The following is a 22,966-nucleotide window of genomic DNA, read 5'->3' as shown; positions in this document are numbered from 1 at the left end:
GCCCAAAGATGAAGTCTTCATGAGCCAAATTTAGGCCCCAAACCAGGCCAGTGTGAGGTGTGGGTGCCAGACTAAGCAATGCTTCCAGCTGACAGGGGTGGAGGCTGCCTCCTGGGGCACATTTAACAGTGGAGACTTCTTGGGTTGTTCCAGCTTGGGGCGTCTTGTGGATAGAGGCCAGGAGTGCAGTTGAACATCCTGCACCCCCCAGGACAGCCTCTGGATCTGAGAATTCACTCGGGCTGGGAGCTCCTGGGCAAGAGTGCGAGTCTCAGCTCTCCCAGTGCTAGCTTTGGGCTCCTGGGGCAGTATCAGCCTCTGAACCTGTTCGCTTTTCTGCAGAATGAGAGTAGTGGTAGCGTCCACCTTGTAGAATCAGTCCTGTCTTCTAAACGTCAGCACGGTGAGTGTGGAGGTTTTTGTCTGTTTCCTTTACTACTGTCGTCCCAGTACCTAGAGCGGTGCCTCCTGCAGAGTGAGCCGGCATCCCCCTTTGTGGGTGGCAGTTGAGATGATTCGATGGACTAACGCACGTGAAGTACGTGGTGCATGCAGTGACGACTCAGGAAATGATAGCTGCTACTGTCATCCGCCTAAATATTTTTATTTTGCTTTTTCCTTCTAGTCTTTTTATTTTTTTAAAGATTTGTTTATTTATTTGAAAGTCAGAGTTACACAGAGGGAAGGAGAGACAGAGAGAGAGAGGGAGAGAGAGAGGTCTTCCATCCGCTGGTTCACTCCCCAGTTGGCCGCAACGGCTGGCGCTGCACCCATTAGAAGCCAGGAGCCAGGAGCTTCTTCTGGGTCTCCCATGCGGGTGCCGGGCCCCAAGGACTTGGGCCATCTTCCCCTGCTCTCCCAAGCCATAGCAGAGAGCTGGATTGGAAGTGGAGCAGCCAGGTCTCAAACTGTCGCCCATATGGGATGCCAGCATTAACCTGCTGTGCCACAGCGCTGGCCTTACCTTCTAGTCTTTTTAAAAATCCGCTTTGTTAGGTGTTATCTGCATGCAGTGGTTCTCAGCACTCAGTCTGCAGCGCTCCGACTGTGCTCAGTTGTGTGATCTGTGACTGGTTGCCCCTGCAGTCGTGATACAGAAACGTTACTACTGCTGTCCTACAACCCTGTATTTTTTTTTTTTTTCAGAGATTTTATTTATTTATTTGACAGGTAGAGTTACAGAGAGAGAAACAGAGAAAGTTCTCCCATCCTCTGGTTCACTCCCCAGATGGCCAGAACAGCTAGAGCTGAGTTGATCCCAAGCCAAGAGCCAGGAGCTTCCTCTGGGTCTTCCACACAGGTGCAGGGGTCCGAGGACTTGGGCCATCTTCTACTGCTTTCCCAGGCCACAGCAGAGAGCTGTATCAGAAGTGGAACAGCCGGGACTTGAACTGGCACCCATATGGGATTGTGGCGCCACAGGTGGAAGCTTAGCCCACTACACCACAGCAACGGCCCTCCAACCCCGTATTGCCAGGGTTCCCTTGTGGTCATGACTCACAACTGTTGGACTTTGTTTCATTTTTAAAAATTGTTTTCATTTCTTCTTTTCCACAAGATTTGTTTATTTATTTGAAAGAGTTAGAGAGAGGGAGAGACTCTCCATCTGCTGGTTTTCTCTTCAAAGAGCTGCCTTGGCCAACTGTGGCTAGGTCAGGCTGAAACCAAGAGGCAGGAGCCTCCTCCAGGTCTCCCACATGGGTAGCAGGATCCTAAGCACTTGGGTCATCTTCCACTGCTTTCCCAGGCACATGAACAATGAGCTGGATCAGAAGTGAAGCAGCCAGGGTGTGAATAGGCACCCATATGGGGTGCCAGCATTGCAGGCAGCTGCTTTATCTGCTATACCACAACTTCAGTCCTGTATTTTCATTTTTTAAAAAGATTTATTTTATTTATTAAAAAGGCAGAGTTACAGAGAAAGAAGGAGGGAAAAGTAGAGAAATCTTCCATCCGCTTGTTCTCTCTCCAAATGGCCACAAAGACTGGGGCTGGGCCAGGCCAAAGCCAGAAGCCTGGAGGTTCATCTGAGTTTCCCACATGGGTGCAGGGGCCCAAGGGCTTGGATTTTCTTCTGCTGCTTTTCCTGGCACATTAGCAGAGAGTTGGATTGGAAGTGGAACTGCTGAGACATGAGGCTTAACCCATTACGCCACAATGCCAGCCCCTATTTATTTTAATTTTTATTGAATGGCAGAGAGACAGGGAGATATCCTTAGTCCACTGGTTCACTCCCCAAATGCCCACAACAGCCAGAGCTGGGCATGCTGAAGCCATGAACTAGGAACTCAGTCCCAGTCTCCCACATGAGTGGCAGGTGTCCAAGTACTTGAGGCATCACTCACCTCCCCCACAGGGTGCACATGAGCAGGAAGCTGGAGTTGGAACTGGGACTGCAACCCAAGCATCTCTTCAGTGCTGCGCTAGACTCCCACCTCTGATCTTTATTTTTATCACTACCTTTCCAGAATTTCATATAAATGAAATCGTGTAGCAGTCTTTTATGTCTGCCTTCTTAACACTTGGCATAATGCTTTTGGGATTCATCTACATTATCATTTATAATTGTAGTTTATTCTTTTTTTATTGCTGAAGAGCATTGCATTGTCTGATTGTACTACCACTTGTTTATATCTGTTCCCCAGTTGATGGCTGCTTGGCTTCTTTCCAGCTTTTGGCTAATCTGAAGACAACTGTTAGGAACATTTGAGTTAGGTCTGTTCAGACACGTGTTTCCATTTCTCTGAGTGGATGACCAGGAGTGGACTTGCTGGGTCTTAGGGCAAGTATGTATTTTTAAAGTTGCCAGATTTTTTTCCAAAGTGGCTGTACCATATTGCATCCTGCTAGCATTTATTCCATATCCTCACCAATATTTGGTATTGTCATTCTTTCTCTTTTAAACCACTTTATTGGGGTATTGCTAACATAACAGTGGGCTGCACATATCTAGACTGTGCAGTGTGACGAGTTGTGAAACACACGTGTACTCTTGAAAGCAGCACCACTGATTGCCATTTGGAGGGTGTTTGGAGGCACATAGCCTGTGGCATTAATTTGCCTTTCTCTGATGCTGATGATTTTGAGTAGTTTTACATAATTAATTTGTTATTCATAAAACTTCTGGGCATACCACTGTGGCGCAGCAGGTTAAACCACAGCCTGCAGTGCCGTGTCCCATACGGGCCCTGTTTCAAGTCCTGGCTGCTCCACTTCCCATCCAGCTCCCTGCTAATGCCTCTAGGAAGGCAGCAGAGGACAGCCTAAGTGCTTAGGCTCCTGTACCCATGTGGGAGATGTGGAATTAGCTCCTGGCTTTGGCTTGGTTCAGCCTTGGTCATTGTGGCCATTTGGGGAATGAACCAGCGGGTGGAAGATGTCTTTCTGTGTCTCCTTTTCTCTCTCTATAACTCTGCTTTTCAAATAAATAAATAAATCTTAAAAAAAATTTATGACGTGTCAAATTTCCCACATTTTATTATTTTATCAGTTGCCTGTCTTCTTCTCTAGTTATAAGAATTCTCTATATATTCTAGAAATAGTGTTTTACCTGGTATGTGTTTTGGAGATGTTTTATTCCGTCTATGGCTTGTTTATTTTCCTAACAGTTTCTTGAGGGGGTTTTAATTTGAATAATAGATTGAGTGGGAGCATTTTTCATCCAGACAGCATATGTGGGAGCAAAATCAAGTTGGAGGGGTAAGAGTATGAGTTTATTTTTGGTTCTATTAAGTGTGAGGTGCTTGAATGAACCATCTGTAAGCAAAGAAGTAAACAATACAGATTTGTTGCTGAGAAGAGAGATTAGGACTTGGGGTCCAGATTTAGAGGTGACCTAAGTCGTGAAAATGAGTGGAATAGCCTCGGAGAGCATGTTGAATGCAATGCCAGGAATGGAATGTTACAGTGCTACGGTGCCGAAACAGGCCGCTGTGCTTTCTCTTTGAGGTGTTGGGTTTTTCTCCGAGAGAGATCTCTGTACTCTCTGGTGAGACACTGCGATATTCTAGAGATGGTTCTGTGGAAAACTGAGCAGACATTTTCTAATTGCTGCTGAGACACGGGAGAACCTCTGTGATGGCGTTTGCCTCAGCAGCATCTGCATCGGATGCAGTGGTTTTGGGGATGGTTTCTGGTAGCACGTGTCGGTGAAAGCTGAGGGCGCCGTGCCAGCACTCAGTGCTGGGACAGCACATCCTGCAGCCACCAAGATAGCGCGGTCAAGGTATGCAGCGTTTTCATGGTAATATTCTGTTCAGGAATGGAACCTGGAAGAGTCGAGCATAGACTTTGCAAGGGCATTGAAGAGAGCCCAGGGATCCCCTGGGACTCATTCAAGGGCTCTCTGGAGGGTGGGGAGCCTGGAGTGGCCAGAGAAAGATAAGCAGGCTGGCCTGTAGGCCCTGCTTCTACTTTGTGCATGAATGTGTATATTCTTAATGTGGAGAATTTCAAGTGCAGACGCACTTAGAATACTCCCGTGAACCTGAGTTGGTCATCACCGGGCTTCCTGTTTTATCTTCGCACCCCTGCTGCACCCGAAGCCCGTTGCATTTAGCATCTAATTCACCTTAAATATTTCAGCATGAATTGTTGAAAGCTAAGGACTCTTTTAGAATACATAACCACAGTACTGTTAACAGTGACTTTAAAAGGAACAATATTGCTTAAGTGTCATCAGACATCTCCTCAATATTCAGATTTCCACAGGTAAGCTTAGACTTGGAATCAGCCATTCTTCTAAGGGGAAGTGTTCTTTCTAACATCACTCTTCTGTCCTTTTTATACTTCAAATATTTTATTTTTTTTATTTTATTTAAGAGGGGGAGAGAGACAGAGAGAAAGACAAAGAGATATCTTCCATCTGCCGCTTTACTCCCCAGATACCCACTGCAGGTGGTGCTGGGCCAGGCTGAAGCCATGAGCGGGGAGCTCAAGCCATCAGGTCTCCTTCGTGAGTAGGGACTCAGCTACCAAGGCACCGTCTGCTGCCTTCCCAGGGTACACATCAGCAGGTAGCTGAACCAGAAATTGAGGAGCTGGGATAGGAAGCAGGCACTCCAGTATGGGATGCAGTGTCTGAACTTCCGCGCCAAATACCTGCCCCCGTCTTATATCCTGAAATTCCATTTTGGTAGAAGTTTGCTTGAAAGGATTATGTGACCTAAAAATATTTTTTTAAAGATTTGTTTAGTTATTTGAAAGAGTTAGAGAGAGGGAGAGAGAGAAAGAGATAGTGAAAAAATGCAGACCACTCCACGAATGTGCCTGTCCTCCTTGCCCCGGGGGCATGCTGGCCTGCTCTGCATCATTCCAGTTTGTGTAGGTGCTGCCCAAGAGAGCACCGAAAGAAAAAAAAAATTTTTGACAGGCAGAGTGGACAGTGAGAGAGAGAGAGACAGAGAGAAAGGTCTTCCTTTTCCATTGGTTCACCCTCCAATGGCCGCTGCGGCCAGTGCGCTGCAGCCTGCGCACTGCGTTGATCCGAAGCCAGGAGCCAGGTGCTTCTCCTGGTCTCCCATGCGGGTGTAGGGCCCAAGAACTTGGGCCATCCTCCACTGCCTTCCTGGGCCACAGCAGAGAGCTGGATTGGAAGAGGAGCAACCGGGACAGAATCCGGCACCCCGACCGGGACTAGAACCCGGGGTGCTGGCGCCGCAGGCGGAGGATTAGCCTAGTGAGCTGCGGCGCCGGCCAAGATAATTTCGAAAGCAACAAATCTGGAAGTAGATTATAAACTGTGTCCCTCAATAATTTTCCATAAATGTAATTTCTCTTCTTTAGCCTTTTTTTTTTTTTAAGATTTATTTTATTTATTGGAAAGAGCTACAGAGAGAGGTAGAGACACAGAGAGAGGTCTTCCATCTGCTGATTCACCCCCCAGATGGCCACAATGGCCAGAGCCATGCCATTTGAAGCCAGGAGCCAGGAGCGTCCTCCAGGTCTCCCACATGGGTGCAGGGGTCCAAGCACTTATGCCATCTTCTACTGCTTTCCCAGGCCATAGCAGAGAGCTGGATCGGAAGAGGAGCAGCCGGGACTCAAACTAGCGCCCATATGGGATGCCAGCCCCTCAGGCCAGGGATTTAAACCGCTGTGCCATAGTGCCGGCTGGCTCCTTCTTTAGCCTTTTGATAAAAGTTGAGTAGCACACAGTTGGGATAAGATCCTGACATACAGGTAATCTATAAAACCAATTATGACTGAGTCTATTGAGAAATCAAGTGAACTGGTGGGGCGGTGGCCTGGCTCACTAGGCTAATCCTCCACCTGCGGCGCTGGCACACCAGGTTCTAGTCCCGGTTGGGGTGCCGGATTCTGTCCCGGTTGCTCCTCTTCCAGTCCAGCTCTCTGCTGTGGTCTGGGAGGGCAGTGGAGGATGGCCCAAGCGCTTGGGCCCCTGCGCCCACATGGGAAACCAGTAAGAAGCACCTGGCTCCTGGCTTCGGATGGGTGCAGCGCCAGCCATGGCGGCCATTTGGGGGGTGAACCAATGGAAAAGGAAGACCTTTCTCTCTGTCTCTCTCTCTCTCACTGTCTAACTCTGCCTGTCAAAAAAAGACAGTTTTCTTCCATGACAGGGAAGGAAGCTATTAAAAAAAAAAGTGAACAGGTGGTAGAATTGATTTTTTTCTTTGTTATAGAAATTGTGTATTCCTAACCCAAACATATGGCTTTCCTACAAGACATGGACTTTTCATTCTTTCTTTTTTTTTTTTTTTTTTTTTTTTTTTTAAGATTTGTTTGTTTATTTGAAAGGCAGAGTTGTAGAGAGAGAGGAGAGACAGAGAGATTCTCCATCTGCTAGTTTACTCCCCAAATAAATGCAACAGCTGGCTAGGGCAGAGCCAGGCCATAACCAGAAGGCAGGAGCCTTTGCCAGGTCCCCCATGTGGGTAGCAGGTCCCAAGCACTTGGGTCATCCTCTGCTGCTCTCCCAGGTGCAGTAGCAGGGAGCTGCATTGGAAGTGGAGCAGCCTATGTAGGATGCTGGCATTTCAGGTGGTGGCTTAACCTCGAAGCTGGTCCCGGAATTCACATTTTCACAAAACAAACACAAACCTCCCCTGAGGCCAGGAAGCAAATAGGACTCTTGGCTGGGGATCGGGGAATTCAGTGAAAATCAAGCACCCATTGATGTTTTAATAATTGATCCAGCTGGGTTTTCTCTTCAGTATTTCTTTAGTCCCTGTGGTGGTTTTAAAGATGAGTATACAAATTCTTTGATTCTCCTTTGTTTAAAAGATGGACTTTAATTCTCCTTGCCTTGAGTGTGGGCAGGACTTACTCCTGGTGAACAGAATAAGGCAGAAGTGATGAGGTGTCATTTCCCAGGCTGGGTTATACAGAGACTGTGGCTTCTGCCTTGGTCTCCCTGCCTCCCTCTCCTTCGCTGTCTCTCTTTCCCTTTCTCATCACTTGCTCTGGGGAGGCAGCCCTGGATAGAGGCGAACGAGCAGCCTAGTGGAGGGCCATGTGGTGAGGAAGCAAGACCTGCCAGCGACCACAAGTGCGCTGGATGCTGATCCGACGCTGGCAGCCTCAGGAGTGGCCCACATGAGTGACTTTGGAAGGGGTCCTCTTAATCTAGCTGAGCCTTGGGATGACTGCGGCGGCAGCCAACAGCTTGACTCATTGTCCTGGCTGCACAAAGGCTCAGTTATGTGAGCCCGTGATTTTCCTTGGAGAGTCTTCTGTCTCTCAGCACTGGCTCCGTTGTACACAAGGGGCTCAACGTCTGGCTGAGTTTCTCTCGTTCTGGATAGGTCTCTGATGGATTGTGTGTGTATGTGTGTGTGTGTGTGTGTGTGAGAGAGAGAGAGAGAGAGAGAGCGCGCGTGCACGAGAGAGAGCATGTGTGTGTGAGAGAGCGAGAGAGGGCGCGCGTGTGTGTGTGTGAGAGCGCGTGTGTGAGAGAGAGTGTGTGTGTGTGTGAGAGAGCGAGAGAGAGCATGTGTGTGTATGTGTGTGAGAGCGTGCATGTGTGTGTGAGAGCGAGAGAGCGTGTGTGTGAGAGCGAGAGAGCATGTGTGTGAGAGCACATGTGTGTGTGAGAGAGCGAGAGAGGGCACGCGTGTGTGTGTGTGAGAGCGCGTGTGTGAGAGAGCGTGTGTGTGTGAGAGAGCGAGAGAGAGTGTGTGTATGTATGTGTGTATGTGTGAGAGTGAGAGAGAGCGTGTGTGTGTGAGAGAGAGCGAGAGAGAGCATGTGTGTGTATGTGTGTGAGTGCATGCATGTGTGTGTGTGAGAGCGAGAGAGCGTGTGTGTGAGAGCGCGTGTGTGAGAGAGCGTGTGTGTGTGTGTGAGAGAGAGAGCGTTCATGTGTGTGTGTGTGTGGTGGAAGCAGCTGTCTTATGACAGAAGGTGTGGAAAGGCAGTTCACTCTAGACAGTGAAGTCCTCATTTCCGAGTCATTGCACTGTTTTCTGTCCATCCTCACAGACTGGGAATTAGTCAGTCTCCTACTTGTGTTTGCCCTTGTTAAAGGAATTGCTGGAAGTTGGTGGCACAGTGGAGTCAGATTTCAACTCCTTGTTTGAAGTTGAGGAAGAGTGGGACAATCAGAGCCAAGTACAGTGATGGCCCATTGTATGTGTCCACTTGACTGGGCCGCTGGATGCCTGGACCTTTGTCCAAACATTATTCTGAGCATGCGTGAGAGGGTTTCTGGATGAGAGGAACATTTGAATCAGTAGACCGAGGAAAGCGGATTCTCCACTGCCATCCAGTCGTCTAAGACCCGCCTAGAACAAACAGCCGAGAAGGGGAGCTCCTTCTGACTCCTCGCACTGAGCTTCAGTCTTCACGGGCCCGGTACTGGGAACGAGGTCTGGGCTGCTGAGCCTGCTGGCTCCTGGGCTGGAACTGACACCACTGTCGTTCCTGGTTCTCAGGCCTTCGGGTTTGAAGCAGAACCGCGTCTGTGGCTCTCTTGGGTCTCCAGTTGGCTCACTGCTGATCTTGCGAGTTCTCAGTCTCCATCACGATGTGAGCAGGTTCCTTATAATCAATCTCTTTATATATATATATATGAAAATTTTGGAAACCAGTGAGTGGAATGATGGCTGGAGACATTTCTAGCTCTAGGATATGAGCAGAGGTGCAGCGTAAGGGTGACATCCTGTCAGACCGAGTCTGGTGAGAGGATGGTGCAGTGTGCTTGTGAAATCCCGTGGCTGTGGCCGGGGCAGGTTTCTAGGCACTCTGCATGCCCTCGGGGTTTGGTTCGTTTCTTTTCCAACATTTATTATGTAACCTGTTGTTCTCTACCTGTCCATCCTCCTGTGAAACAGGATTCAGGCAGCTTGGCTTTCCTGGCCGTTAACTTGACACTGTTTGCATCTTTGAGGATTTTTTTTTACTGCAAGTAACAACAGAAATGAGTTGAGTGAATTTTAAAAATGCATATTAGAATTTTACTAAAAATAAGCAGTTTTCCTGCCCTTCCTTGCGAGGTAGATGAGATGGCTCAGTTTTCTGTAGCTCTGAGAGTAAAGGCAGTAGACTAAGGAATGTCAGAAGTCTCTTCCAGCTCCATGTATTTGATTTTTAGTGAGAGATTACTTATTTTCCTTATTCTATTGCTCTTTTAATTGGGGAACTATGTAACTTTTCTTCTATTCTTTGATATCATCTGATTCTGAAAATAATTATTTGTAGGCCATTGAATTCATTTCATCAAGGAGAGGGAAACTCCAGGTTATTGTCTTTAATCTCTCTACCATTTGCTTTTTAAAATTTTTATTTATTTATTTTAAAGATTTATTTGAAAGTCAGAGTGACAGAGAGAGGGAGAAACAGAAAAAAGAAAAAGATCTTCCATGGGCTGGTTCACTCCCTACATGGTTACGTGTCTGCAATAGCTAAACCATCTTTCACTCTACAGTGTGGCCTGGGCACTCCTCCCACATGCAGGTGCAGCCCCTGTGCCTGTCACTAAAGCAGGCCAGGCCTTTGCAGTTGTCTCCAATAGAGCACTGCTCCCAGGATGCCATGTGACTGCCGGGGCTAGGGCATACAGAATGCCCTGCGTGTCTTCCTTTCTCTCTTAGGACGCTCATTTTTGGAATTTAGCTATCATGTTGCCCTATAAGGAGCCCCGGCAACATGGGAGGCCTGTGAAAGAGAGACACTGAAGCTCCTGGCCCTCAGCCCCAACTAGGCTCCCAGCGAACATCCTGCTCAGCCTGTCAGCCACATGCACCAGCTGTCCCAAAAGCTGATCCTGACCCACCCAGATCCTACCCGAATGACCCAGTAGATGCCTACGAGAGGAGAGCCAAGCCACCCCAACTGCAGATTCATGAGCATGCTGAAGATTCTTGCTGTTATGTAGCAGTAGGTAGCTGGATTAGTATTCCATTTTTCCAGAGTCTTGAACTGCCGCAGCTGTAAGAGCCAGATCTGTTTCCACCTGCAGGGGCACTGATAGTCTCATAAGAGAGGAAAAGTAGACTAGGTGTCCTCTTTCTTTATAGATTCTTTTCTCACTGATTTTCATGTTGCGTATCTATCAGGTTATGGGGTTGTCTGAAACAAGGAAGCAAAAGTTGGCTAATAACGTCCCTGCCCAGATCATTCCATTCTTGTGCTGTTCTAATTTGGAAGGTTGTGTGTCCGTTAATGATAAGCAGTACCTCGGGGAGACTGGCGTTGTGCTGTAGTGGGTTAAGCCCCTGCTCGTGATGCCGGCATCCCATAGCAGAGCCCGGTTTGCACCCTGGCTGCTCTGTTCCCGTCCAGCTCTCTGCTAATGTGCCTGGGAAGACAGCAGAAAATGGCCCAAGTACTTGGATCTCTGCCACACACAGAAGACCCCGAATGCAATCTGTTTTTTTATTTTTTTAAATAAAAAGTATATATGTGGATAACCCCCCCCCCCCACCTTACCCCCAACCTGTTCTTCATTCTGGGTTTTGCTTTCTGTATTCCTTGCACTGCTAAAACGTAAACTCTATTAGGGCAGGGATATTTTCTTCTTTATAAAGGACACTGAAGACTGTAAACAGTTTTGGGAACAAGCACCTATCCATGCCTGCACAGTCTGAGGCCTTGCCCCCTTGTCCCTCCTGCCTGGGCCTCCTGTGTCCACAAGGTGGCTCCCTGTGGGTCTTGCACTTTGCTACCTGCTCTTTAAGGGGGTTTGGAGATTAGCCACACGCTGAGGCAAGGCCTCTGGAAAGCCATGGCGGCTGAATTGCAGACAGGTACCTGGACCCAGACATTAAGGCTAACACACTCTACAGTTGTGACGACAAAGGAAAAGTTCGAGCTTCAAAACCTGAAACTTACGGAGATTCTTCATTGAAAAGCAGATTGAGGAGTTCAACGTTTAGCCAGCATGACAGGAGAAATCTAGAAACTTTTCCCCAAGACGTATCAATAGAGCTGTTGCTTACCTTTCCCTAAGTGGCTTGAGAAATGCGCCAGGCCACTATTGAAGCACCCTGAACAGATTCTTCCAAAATAGAGGTCGGTCAGTGGGGAGAAGATGGCTGCCCGTCAGAGCCGGTGCTGTGGTGCAGCGGGCTAAGCCACGGCTTGCAGTGCCCACATCCCATATGGGTGCTGATTGGAGTCCTTGCTGCTCCACATCTGATCCAGCTGCCTGTTAATGTGCCTGGGAAAGCAGTGGAGGATAGCGCAAGTCCTTGGGCCCCTGCACCCACATGGGATGCCTGAAAGAAGCTCCTGGCACCTGGGTTTGGCCTGTCCCAGCCCTGGTTGTTGTGGCCATTTGGGGAGTGAACTAGTGGATGGAAGATCTCTCTCCATCTCTCCTTCTCTATCTCTGTAACTCTGCTTTCAAATAAATAAATAAATCTTAAAAAAAAAAAACACCACATGACTGTCCATCTCATGTTCTCCTCTGTATTGACAAGCAGTCATGTTTGTTAATGTGTGAATTTTGTAGACAGACATTCCATGTAGAAAATTAACGTAATCAGTTGGAAGCCAGAAGTCTGCTTCCAGAAACTGAAGTCAGAGACCTGACTGGCAGCAGATGGCAGTTCATTCACCTGCTAGGCAGTCGATTGACTTTGCAGCATGGTCCTGCCGAAGAGGGATTGTGCAGAGGTTTCCCAGAAATAACTATTCAGTCAAAAAAAAAAAAAAAAATCCAGCTGGGGGCACCTGCACAGTGTGCTAGGGAAGGAATGGCCTTCGCACAAGAGGAAGCACGCGGGGTGCAAGGCAGAAGCAGTTCATGAGCGTGGCTGTGGAAGAGTGAGCGTGAGCGGCATCAAGTCTCTGCTGTTCTTGCCGGTCTCACAGAACAGGCAGCAGCTGAAGTTCCCATTTTAACTGACTTGGAAAATGTGGTGTGACCCCTGCAGTCTGGGTGGCGGTGGGGGAAGGTCCGTGAGCATGCTGCAGTGGTGAGCCTGCTGGTGGCAAAGTCCTGTGCAGCTCTATCACTGGGGACACGGTGGAGAGGATGAGGGAAGCTGGCCTCGTTAACTGCCGGTGCTCCTCTCGCAGAAGGAGAGAAGCCAGGCCATGAGGGAGCTGCAGAACAATCCCCTGGAAGCAGCTGCCCTTAGGCTTCTTCACAGGCCGCTCCCTGAATGACCCTACAGCCAGGGCCTCAGCCAGGAGCCTGGAACTCAGTCTGGTCCTCCTGTACAGGCGTCAGGGGCCCAAGGACTGGGACCATCACCTGCTGCCTCCCACGGTGCACACTAGCAGGAAGCTAGAATTGGAAGTGGAGCTGGGACTTGCATCCGTTGACTCTGATGCAGAATGTGGCCATCCTAAGCCGCTTCGTCAGTCGCTGCATCAAATGCCTACCCCTTAGTTATTTTACAATGAAATCACACACACACACACACACACACACACACACACACACCAGAAAGGTCTGTGTGACATATATGGACTTTAAAGAACAATGATATAGGGCTGGTGCTGTGGTGCAGCATCCTTGTCAGTTTGACCTCAGGTCCTTGAGGTGTCTGAGTACATAGTCTGGGAACCATGTCCTTGGAGTATTAATTATATGATTACTTCCAGGGAATAGAAATCTGGATAATTGTTGTTCTGCTTTTATAATGAGCATATAATTAGAAAACCTATATTTACTTTAAAAATATTATTAACTAAGATTTACATTTTATTAATTTTTTTAGGCTTTGCCTAATGTCCTTTTTCTGTCCTCCTTTGGACACCACGTTACATTTAGTCATCGCATTTCCTCAGGGTCCTCCTGACGGTGATGGTTTCTGGGCCTTTCTTATATTTGATGGCCTTGGCAGTTTTGAGGAGTTTTGGTCAGGCATTTTGTAGACTGTCTCTAGATTGGGATTTGTCTGGTGGTGTTCTCGTGATCAGATGGGGATTACAAAGTTTTAGGGAGGAGGACCACAGAGATAAAAATGCTCCCATCATGTGATACCATGGGTACAAGCTCCCCACAGACTTACTTCTGTCGATGTTCTGCTTGGCCACGTGCCTGAGACAGATTTATTTATTTATTTGAAAGTCAGAGTTACACAGAGAAAGAAGGAGAGGCAGAGAGAGAGAGGTCTTCCAACCACTGGTTCACTCCCCAATTGGCCGCAATGGCTGGAGATACGCTGATCTGAAGCCAGGATCCAGGAGCTTCTTCCGGATCTCCCACATGGGTGCAGGGGCCCAAGCACTTGGGCCATCTTCCACTGCTTTCCCAGGCCACAGCAGAGAGCTGGAGCGGAAGTAGAGCAGCCAGGATTTGAACTGGCGCCCATATGGCATGCCAGCACTGCAAGGGGCAGCTTTACCCACTCTGCCACAGCACCGGCCCCAGGTCTACTGTTAACTTACTCTTTTGCTACCCTTTTTCATACTGTAGTCTTTATAAGGAAGTTCCATGTACAGTCTACACTTAAAGAAGGTTTAGCTCCACTTCTTTGAAGGCAGACTGTCTACAGAATAAATTTAAATTCCTCATGGAAAATTTGCCTCTTCTTTCCCCATTCCTTTGTCTATAATCTCTATTTAATCCTATATGTATATAATTGGGTTATATGGATATTTTATTTCATACTTGTGTTATTCAATTCTACTTCACTTATTTTATTGCTTTGATCGTTCCAGTGTTGGCTGTTGGGAGCTCTTTCAGTTGGCTGCTATGTCCTTTTGGCATCCCACCATCATTATGGGTTTTGTTTTGTTACTTTTTTTTTTTGACAGGCAGAGTGGACAGTGAGAGAGAGAGACAGAGAAAGGTCTTCCTTTTGCCATTGGTTCACCCTCCAATGGCTGGCGCACTGCGGCCGGCGCACCGCGCTCATCCGATGGCAGGAGCCAGGTACTTCTCCTGGTCTCCCATGGGGTGGAGGGCCCAAGCACTTGGGCCATCCTCCACTGCACTCCCGGGCCACAGCAGAGAGCTGGCCTGGAAGAGGGGCAACCGGGACAGAATCCGGCGCCCCAACCTGGACTAGAACCCGGTGTGCCAGCGCCACAAGGCGGAGGATTAGCCTAGTGAGCTGCGGCGCCGGCCTGTTTTGTTACTTTTTAAAGTACTTCCTTGCTCCGGCACTGCAAGATGCTGCAGACACGTCTTGTATATTTTCTGCTTCAGTCATGGAATCAGACATTTCCCGAAGATGCCTTTTTCCTCCTTTAGAGAATGATGTTACTAGCCAAGATCTGGGTACTGAATATGCTTGTTGTTACTGGGGCACGGTGTGGTTTTAATCTGTACTCTGGTGATTGATGAAGTCAGGCACCCTTGTGTATATTTATTGGTTATTTGTATATCCTGTTTGTCGCGTGACAAACCCAAGAGCAGCACTGAGTGGTTAGGCCCATGACTGAATGGCTTATAAAACCTAAAGGATTTACTCTCTGGCCTGCTACAGGAAAAGTTGCTTACCTCTGTCATTGTAACCATGTTAATATCAGTTCTGGGTTGGCTTTGGTTGTTTGATTTTTCTCATATGCTTGCTTCTTTTTTTTTTTTTTTGACAGGCAGAGTGGACAGTGAGAGAGAGAGAGACAGAGAGAAAGGTCTTCCTTTGCCGTTGGTTCACCCTCCAATGGCCGCCGCGGCCGGCGCACCGCGCTGATCCGATGGCAGGAGCCAGAAGCCAGGTGCTTTTCCTGGTCTCCCATGGGGTGCAGGGCCCAAGCACCTGGGCCATCCTCCACTGCACTCCCTGGCCACAGCAGAGGGCTGGCCTGGAAGAGGGGCAACCGGGACAGAATCCGGTGCCCCGACCGGGACTAGAACCCGGTGTGCCGGCGCCGCTAGGTGGAGGATTAGCCTAGTGAGCCGCGGCGCCGGCTCCATCCTCTACTTTTTTTTGACAGGTAGAGTGGACAGTGAGAGAGAGACAGAGAGAAAGGTCTTCCTTTTCCATTGGTACCTGCCCCCCCATGGCCACTGCAGCCAGCACACCTCACTGATCCGAAGCCAGGAGCCAGGTGCTTCTCCTGGTCTCCCATGCAGGTGCAGGGCCCGAGGGCCTGGGCCATCCTCCACTGCCTTCCCGGGCCACAGCAGAGAGCTGATCTGGAAGAGGAGCAACCGGGACAGAATCCGGTGCCCCAACTGGGACTAGAACCCAGTGTGCCGGCACTGCAGGTGGAGGATTAGCCTATTGAGCTGCGGCATCAGCCTACTTTTTTTTTTTTTCTAAGAATTATTTTATTTATTTGCAAGACAAGAGTTACAGACAGAGGTAGAGCCAGAGAGAGAGAGAGATCTTCCATCCGCTGGTTCACTACCCAAATGACTGCAATGGCCAGGGCTGAGCTGATCCAAAGCCAGGGGCCAGAAGCTTCTTCTAGGTCTCCCATGTGGATGCACCTTGGGCCATCTTCTGCTGCTTTCCCAGGCCATAGCAGAGAGCTGGATTGGAAGTAGAGCAGCCAGGACTCGAACTGGTGCCCGTAGGAGATGACAATGCCACATGCTGGGGTCTAAACCCACTGCACCACAGTGCTGGCCCCCATCCTCTTCTTTTATGGCAAGACCATTCTGTATACCTTATCAGGAAATTAGAAGATTTCCAAGTCTGACTGGCATGGACAGGCTTTCGTTTCTGTGTGTGGGTTGCAGATACTGTTCCCAGCAGTCCTTTCGAATGTTTTCCTATGCCTTTGGCAGTTTGCTCCCAATCAAAGGTTGATCGGTGCTTGGCAGAGTACGGAAGAGAAGCTCCCTCGAGATCTCTGGCTTTTTCTCTCTGCAGCTTTCTCTGTTCTGTGAGCTCCAGCTGCCTGATCTCCATGGACTCTCAGTCCTGTCTTTCCCACTCAGGACATCTTGGGTTCTGCCTGGGTTTCCCTTTCATGTGCCACACTCTGAACACGCTCTCAAGACAATGAACTGGGCTGTTGTCCTCCACGTTGTTCTCCAAGATCACTGTTCCTTGTTGTCTAATGTACAGAGAACTGACAGCTGCTTTTAGTCCTTTAATCAGTTTTCTTTTGGTTGTTTTTGGTAGAAGGGTGAATATGGCCCTTATTACATCTTATTGGAAGTAGAAGTCCTGGGATCTTTTTAAATCTGGAATGGATGTTTAATTTTATCAAATGCTTTTTCTGTGTCTATTAAGATGATCATAGGATTTTGTTCCTTTCCCTCCTCCCCTGCTAATGGATAGAATTTCTTCTTTTAAAAAATCTCTAATATTAAACCAACCTAACATTTATGGAATAAACCTTAAGTTAGTCATGATCTTTTTTTTTTTTAAAGATTTATTTATTTTTATCTGAAAGTCAGTTACACAGAGAAAGGAGAGGCAGAGAGAGAGAGAGAGAGAGTTTTCCATCCGAAGGTTCACTCCCCAATTGGCCGCAAAGGCCATAGCTGCGCCAGTCCGAAGCCAGGAGACAGGAGCTTCTTCCGGGTCTCCCACATAGGTGCAGGGGCCCAAGGACTTGGGCCATCTTCTACTGGATCGGAAGAGAAGCAGCCGGGACTAGAACCAGTGCCCACATGGGATGCCAGCGCTTCAGGCCAGGGCTTTAACCCACCACGCCACAGTGCCGGCCCCAGTCATGATCTTTTTTTAAAAGAAGATTTATTTTATTTGAAAGGCAGATGTATAGAGAGAGAGAAAAAGAGAGATCTTCCATCTGCTGGTTCACTCTCCAAATGGCTCCAATGAATGGGGCTGGACCAGGCCAAAGCCAAGAGCCTGGTGATTCATCTGAGTCCCAAATGCTTGGGGGCATATTCCTCTGCTTCCCCAGGCACATTAGCAGGGAGCTGGATCAGAAGCTGAGAAGCTGGGAATTGGACAGGCACCCATATGGGATGCCAGAGTTGCAAGCAGTGGCTTAACCCACTGTGTCACAATGCTGACCCCAGATCCTTTTTTTAATATATTGCTGGGCTCAGTTTTTTTTTTTTTTTTTTTTTTTTTTTTTGACAGGCAGAGTGGACAGTGAGAGAGAGAGACAGAGAGAGAAAGGTCTTCCTTTTTTGCCGTTGGTTCACCCTCCAATGGCCGCCGCTGCAGCCGGCGCACCGCGCTGATCCTGGCAGGAGCCAGGAGCCAGGTGCTTTTCCTGGTCTCCCATGGGGTGCAGGGCCCAAGCACCTGGGCCATCCTCCACTGCACTCCCTGGCCATAGCAGAGAGCTGGCCTGGAAGAGGGGCAACCGGGACAGAATCCGGCGCCCCAACCGGGACTCGAACCCGGTGTGCCGGCGCCGCAAGGTGGAGGATTAGCCTATTGAGCCACGGCGCCGGCTCTGGGCTCAGTTTTTTAAGATATGTCTTAGGTTTTTTTTTATCTGTATTTTGGTTCATATACCTACTAAAGGTTTTGCTCTCAAGATTGTCCTTATGAAAGTTTATAGAGAATTCTGAAATGAGTTGGGAAATGTTCCTTTTTCTTTGGAAACATTTGCATAATATTCGTATTTTTCTTCCTTAAATGGTTACATAAATTCTTCGATAAAATTGTGTAGTGATTTCATTTCAACAGCTGTTTAATAAAGATCTGTTTATTATTTATTTGAAAGGCAGAACAATGGAGAGAAAGAGAGAGAGGGATATATATATATATACACACACACACACACGCACACATACATACATACATGCCATTTGCTGGTTAATCTCAAATGCTCAGCTGGGACCAGATCTGGCTGAAGCCAGGAGCCAGGAACTCTAACTGGTTTCCCACATAGGTGACGGGAACCCTCATGTGCCCTGGGGACACATTAGTAGGACACTAGATTGGAAATGAAGGTGTGATCCAATCCCAGCCACTGAAATGGGATGGGGGTATCCCAAGTGGTGACTTAACCCAGTGCCTACCCTGTTCTACTTTTTTATTAGGGGACTATTTAGATATTCTATTTGCTTTTGTTTCTTTTTCTTTCTTTCTTTCTTTTTCTTTTTTTTTTTTTTTTTGACAGGCAGAGTGGATAGTGAGAGAGAGACAGAGAGAAAGGTCTTCCTTTTGCCATTGGTTCACCCTCCAATGGCCGCCACGGCTGGCGCGCTGCGGCCGGCGCACCGCGCTGATCCGATGGCAGGAGCCAGGTGCTTCTCCTGGGCTCCCATGGGGTGCAGGGCCCGAGCACTTGGGCCATCCTCCACTGCACTCCCTGGCCACAGCAGAGAGCTGGCCTGGAAGAGGGGCAACTGGGACAGAATCCGGCGCCCCAACCAGGACTAGAACCCGGTGTGCCAGTGCCGCTAGGTGGAGGATTAGCCTATTGAGCCACGGTGCCGGCCTGCTTTTGTTTCTATTTTGGTCAGTGGTGTTTTTTTTAAGACACTAATGATCTGTTCAAGGCCATATATCTTATTCCAATTCTGTTTTTTTTTTTTTTTTTAACTATGTCATACCAACGTATTATATATGTTTAAATTTCTGTACTCTTTTGTCTTCTCCTGTGGAACACTAACAGGTACTTTATATCATCTGCTGTTTAGGGCCAAATAGATATTGAACTAAATTAAAGCATACTTGGATTTATTTATGTTGAAGTTTTATAAGGAGATAATTGAATTAAGTAGTTGCTTCAGTAGGTCACTGGGCTTTGTCAGTATTTAAATGTACATTTTACTTCCTCAGTAATAGATTATTGTTTATTAGGGAAAGTGGGTTGGGGTATGTATTGAATAATAAGGTAGAGTGGGCCCTTCCTGTGAACCAGGGAGTTAAGCTGCTGCTTGGGGTGGCTGCATCCCATGTTGGAGTGCCAGGTTATCACACTTCTGATCCAGCTCCCTGCTAGTAGTGTTCCTGGGAAGCAGCAGACGATTACTCAAATACTTGAATTTCTGACACCCATGTGGAAGACCCAAATGGAGTTGCAGGCTCCTGACTTCAGCCTGGCCTATCCCTGGCTGTTGAGGGCATTTGCAGCATGAACCAGCTGATAGCAAATAGTTCTCTCTCTCTCCTTTCTGTCACTTTTTGGAAGTATAATTCATATTGTTGCATTTGTTTTTCTAGATTGCTTTTTTTAAAAAAAGAATTATTTATTTAAAGGCACAGTTAGAGAAAGTGGGGAGAGAAAGAAAAATCTTTCATCTGCTGATTCACTCCCAAATTGGCCACAATGGCCAGGGCTGAGCCAGGCCAAAGTCAGGGCCAGGAGCTTCTTCCAGGTCCCCCATGTGGGTTTAGGGACCCAAGAACTTGAGCCATCCTCCTCTGCTTTGCCAGGAATATTAGCAGGAAGCTGGATCGAAAGGGGAGCAGCTGGGACATGAATCAGGGTCATATGGGATGCCAGTGTTGCAGCTGACAGCTTTACCCGCTGTACCGCAACGCCAGTCCCTTTAGATTACAGTGAAAATGTTTTTATTTCTTAAAACCAGGTAGAATTGATATCTGCCTGTGATTCAGTTGCCCAGGGCAGTTGAAAGAAACAAAAGTAACTCAAATGTAGAATGTTATTTATCAAAACTTTTTTAATTTCTATTTAAGAGAGATTATAACTTGTTCTGAAACCTGTTATCAGGATTAAATTAATGAATGGGTAACATTTCAGTATCATGCAAGCTGTCCATTTTGTTACACAGGACTTAAGACTCACATGTTAGGGAAGAATGTGGGTTTGAGGGGAAAGGGTTCAGCTGGAGGTCGGTTTCTGTAAAATATGTTGTTGCCAAAAGAAATACTACCTAGCAGCCTTCTCCTGTGTGGAGGGAGTCCAGAGAGACCAGAGCAGAAATTGTACAGAGGAGCTGTCAAACCAGATTCCTATGAATGTCAGATGGGAAATAAAACTCACGGTGCTAACATTTGTGCTGGATGAATAGGCCCTTGGAAATGAATGTTTCAGTGCTTGTATTTTTTTTTTTTTTTTTTTTTGACAGGCAGAGTGGACAGTGAGAGAGAGACAGAGAGAAAGGTCTTCCTCTGCCGTTGGTTCACCCTCCAATGGCCGCCGCGGCTGGCGCGCTGTGGCCAGCGCACCGCACTGATCCGATGGCAGGAGCCAGGTACTTCTCCTGGTCTCCCATGGGGTGCAGGGCCCAAGCACCTGGGCCATCCTCCACTGCACTCCCTGGCCACAGCAGAGAGCTGGCCTGGAAGAGGGGCAACCGGGACAGAATCCGGCGCCCCGACCAGGACTAGAACCCGGTGTGCCGGCGCCGCAAGGTGGAGGATTAGCCTAGTGAGCCGCGCGCCGGCAGTGCTTGTATTTTTTATCATGGGTGTATGTTGAATAGACATTCAGAGTTAACTACAGCTAACAAAATTTAAAGTATGAAATTTAAACCAGAATTTAAGAGATTTTCAAAGGTCATGTTGGCTAAATATTGACTTATTTGTATCGTTTTCCCAGAAAGTGTTTATCTCCTCATATTAGGGTTTGGAAATTTCTAAAGAGAGGGGACTTAAGTCCTTAGAAATAAAATATGGGCCGGCGCTGCGGCTCACTAGGCTAATCCTCCGCCCTGCGGCGCCGGCATGCCAGGTTCTAGTCCCAGTTGGGGCGCCGGATTCTGTCCCGGTTGCCCCTCTTCCAGAACAGCTCTCTGCTGTGGCCAGGGAGTGCAGTGGAGGATGGCCCAAGTGCTTGGGCCCTGCACCCCATGGGAGACCAGGATAAACACCTGGCTCCTGCTTTCGGATCAGTGCGGTGCGCCGGCTGCAGCGCACCGGCCATTGGAGGGTGAACCAACGGCAAAGGAAGACCTTTCTCTCTGTCTCTCTCTCTTACTGTCCACTCTGCCTGTCAAAAAAAAAAAATGGTAATTTAAATTTCATTTTCTAAACCAAAATGGAAATGTAGAGAACATATATAAGCAGTTATGCCAAAGTAATTACCTGTAGTTTTGTTTATTTTTTTAAAGATTTATTTAATTACTTGAAAGTCAAAGTTACACAGAGAGAGAAGGAGAGACAGAGAGAGAGAGAGAGAGAGAGAGGAGAGAGAGAGAGAGAGAGAGAGAGGGAGGTCTTCCATCCACTGGTTCATTCCCCAGATGGCTGCACCTGTTGGAGCTGAGCTGATCCGAAGCCAGGAGCCAGGAGCTTCTTCTGGGTCTTCCACGCTGTTGCAGGGGTCCAAGGACGTGGGCCAACCTCCACTGCTTTCCCAGGCCATATCAGAGAGCTGGATCAGAAGTGGAGCAACTGGATCTTGATCCAGTGCCCATATGGGATGCCGGCACTGCAGGCAGCAGCTTTACCCGTTGTGCCCTAGTTTTGTTTATTTTAAAGGCGTTGGATGGCCTAGGTCTTCTCACCACAGGGTGACTTCTGAAAGTGGGTGTGTTGGAGGCGGGCCCTATGATGCAGCAGTTAAGCTGCTGCCTGGGGCGCCTGAGTCCCGTACTGCAGTCCCTGGACTTGAGCTCTGCCTCTGCTCCAGTCCAGCTGCCAGTTCACGTGCACCCTTGGAGGCAGCAGGTGCTGGCTCGAGGGCGTGGGTCCCCGCCACACACGAGGGAGACCCGGGTGGAGTTCTGGGCTCCTGGCTTTCTCCTGGCCCTGCTCCATCTGTTGTGGACATTTAGGGTGTGAATCACCAGATGGAAGACCTCTCTCTCTCTCTTACTCTACCTCTCAAATAAATGAAAATAAATTAGGTTTTAAGAAATGAGTGTGTTCTCTGCCTGCAGTCCAGAGTAAAAACCGTCAAGTGCCTTGGAAGATGATTATTCAGAAATAAAGTATTGTTGACACTTTACGTTAAATGAAGGTGGCTGATTGAGGTTCTCAGAATTGAGAGGATGCTGTTGTTAAAGCATTTAGGTTACTGAGCTGCTTCTGCATCGGTGACACACACTCTCCTCTTCTGTCCTGAGTGTTCCTTGACGTTCACAGAATCATAAATTATAAAGAGGTGAGCTTTTTGGTATGTGAATTATATCTTAATTAAGCTGTTATTAAAAAAAAACCCTAAGTGTTTAAGATGGCTTACTTTAATGTGTAATAAAAGCTTGTTTTGTGATAAAATGTGAGTTGGAATCATAGCAGCTAATTGCCCCCAGATCAGAGGAGGACAGAGAAACAGCTGAGAGAAAAGTTAACCAAGCCTCTGGCAGACACTGGGGAGACTGGTGTTATAAAGTTGCTACTGCATAGCCAAACAAAAGGAAGCATTTTTGTTCTTCAATTTTTTTGAATTTGGCCATTTTGATATAAATTTTAAGATGTTTGTTAGTTTAAAACACAGTTGTTCCTGTCCTGTCCCTGTCCTACTTACCCACCATTTGTAGTTTCAGTTACCTGTGATCAGTTATAGTATGAAGATATTCAATGGAACCTTCTAGAAGCAAGCTATTCATAAGTTTTAAATTGTGTACCATTCTGAGTAGCCTGACGAAGTCTTTTGCCATCCTGCTCTGCCCTGCCTGGATGTGAGCCTCCCATTTTTACAGCTTATCCATGTTGTGTATGCTGCCCGTTAGTCACTTGGAGACCAACTAAGGTATCAGATCCACTGTCAGGATCTCATAGTGCCTGTGTTCAAGTAACTTGAAAAGAGTCCCAAAGTATAAGAGTATTGATGCTGCAATGCCAGCATCCCATGTGGGTGCCACTTTGAG

General features: G+C 47.8%; 1 protein-coding gene and 1 non-coding gene across 14 annotated transcripts in view; one reads left to right on the top strand and one right to left on the bottom strand.

The window, feature by feature from the left end:
• SCAI (suppressor of cancer cell invasion) overlaps positions 1 to 22,966 on the top strand; it is a 166,576-nt gene that overhangs the window by 8,154 nt on the left and 135,456 nt on the right. The gene's annotated exons all lie outside the window — the stretch shown is intronic.
• Positions 5,241 to 5,343, bottom strand: LOC127485122 (U6 spliceosomal RNA). The gene has a single exon (XR_007912297.1). It is a non-coding gene; the product is annotated as a U6 spliceosomal RNA (small nuclear RNA).

Source organism: Oryctolagus cuniculus, chromosome 1 (genome assembly GCF_964237555.1).
Source record: "Oryctolagus cuniculus chromosome 1, mOryCun1.1, whole genome shotgun sequence".
NCBI lineage: Eukaryota > Metazoa > Chordata > Mammalia > Lagomorpha > Leporidae > Oryctolagus > Oryctolagus cuniculus.
The sequence above is the reverse complement of the archived record's forward strand: the minus strand, read 5'-3'. Positions and strand labels throughout refer to the sequence as shown.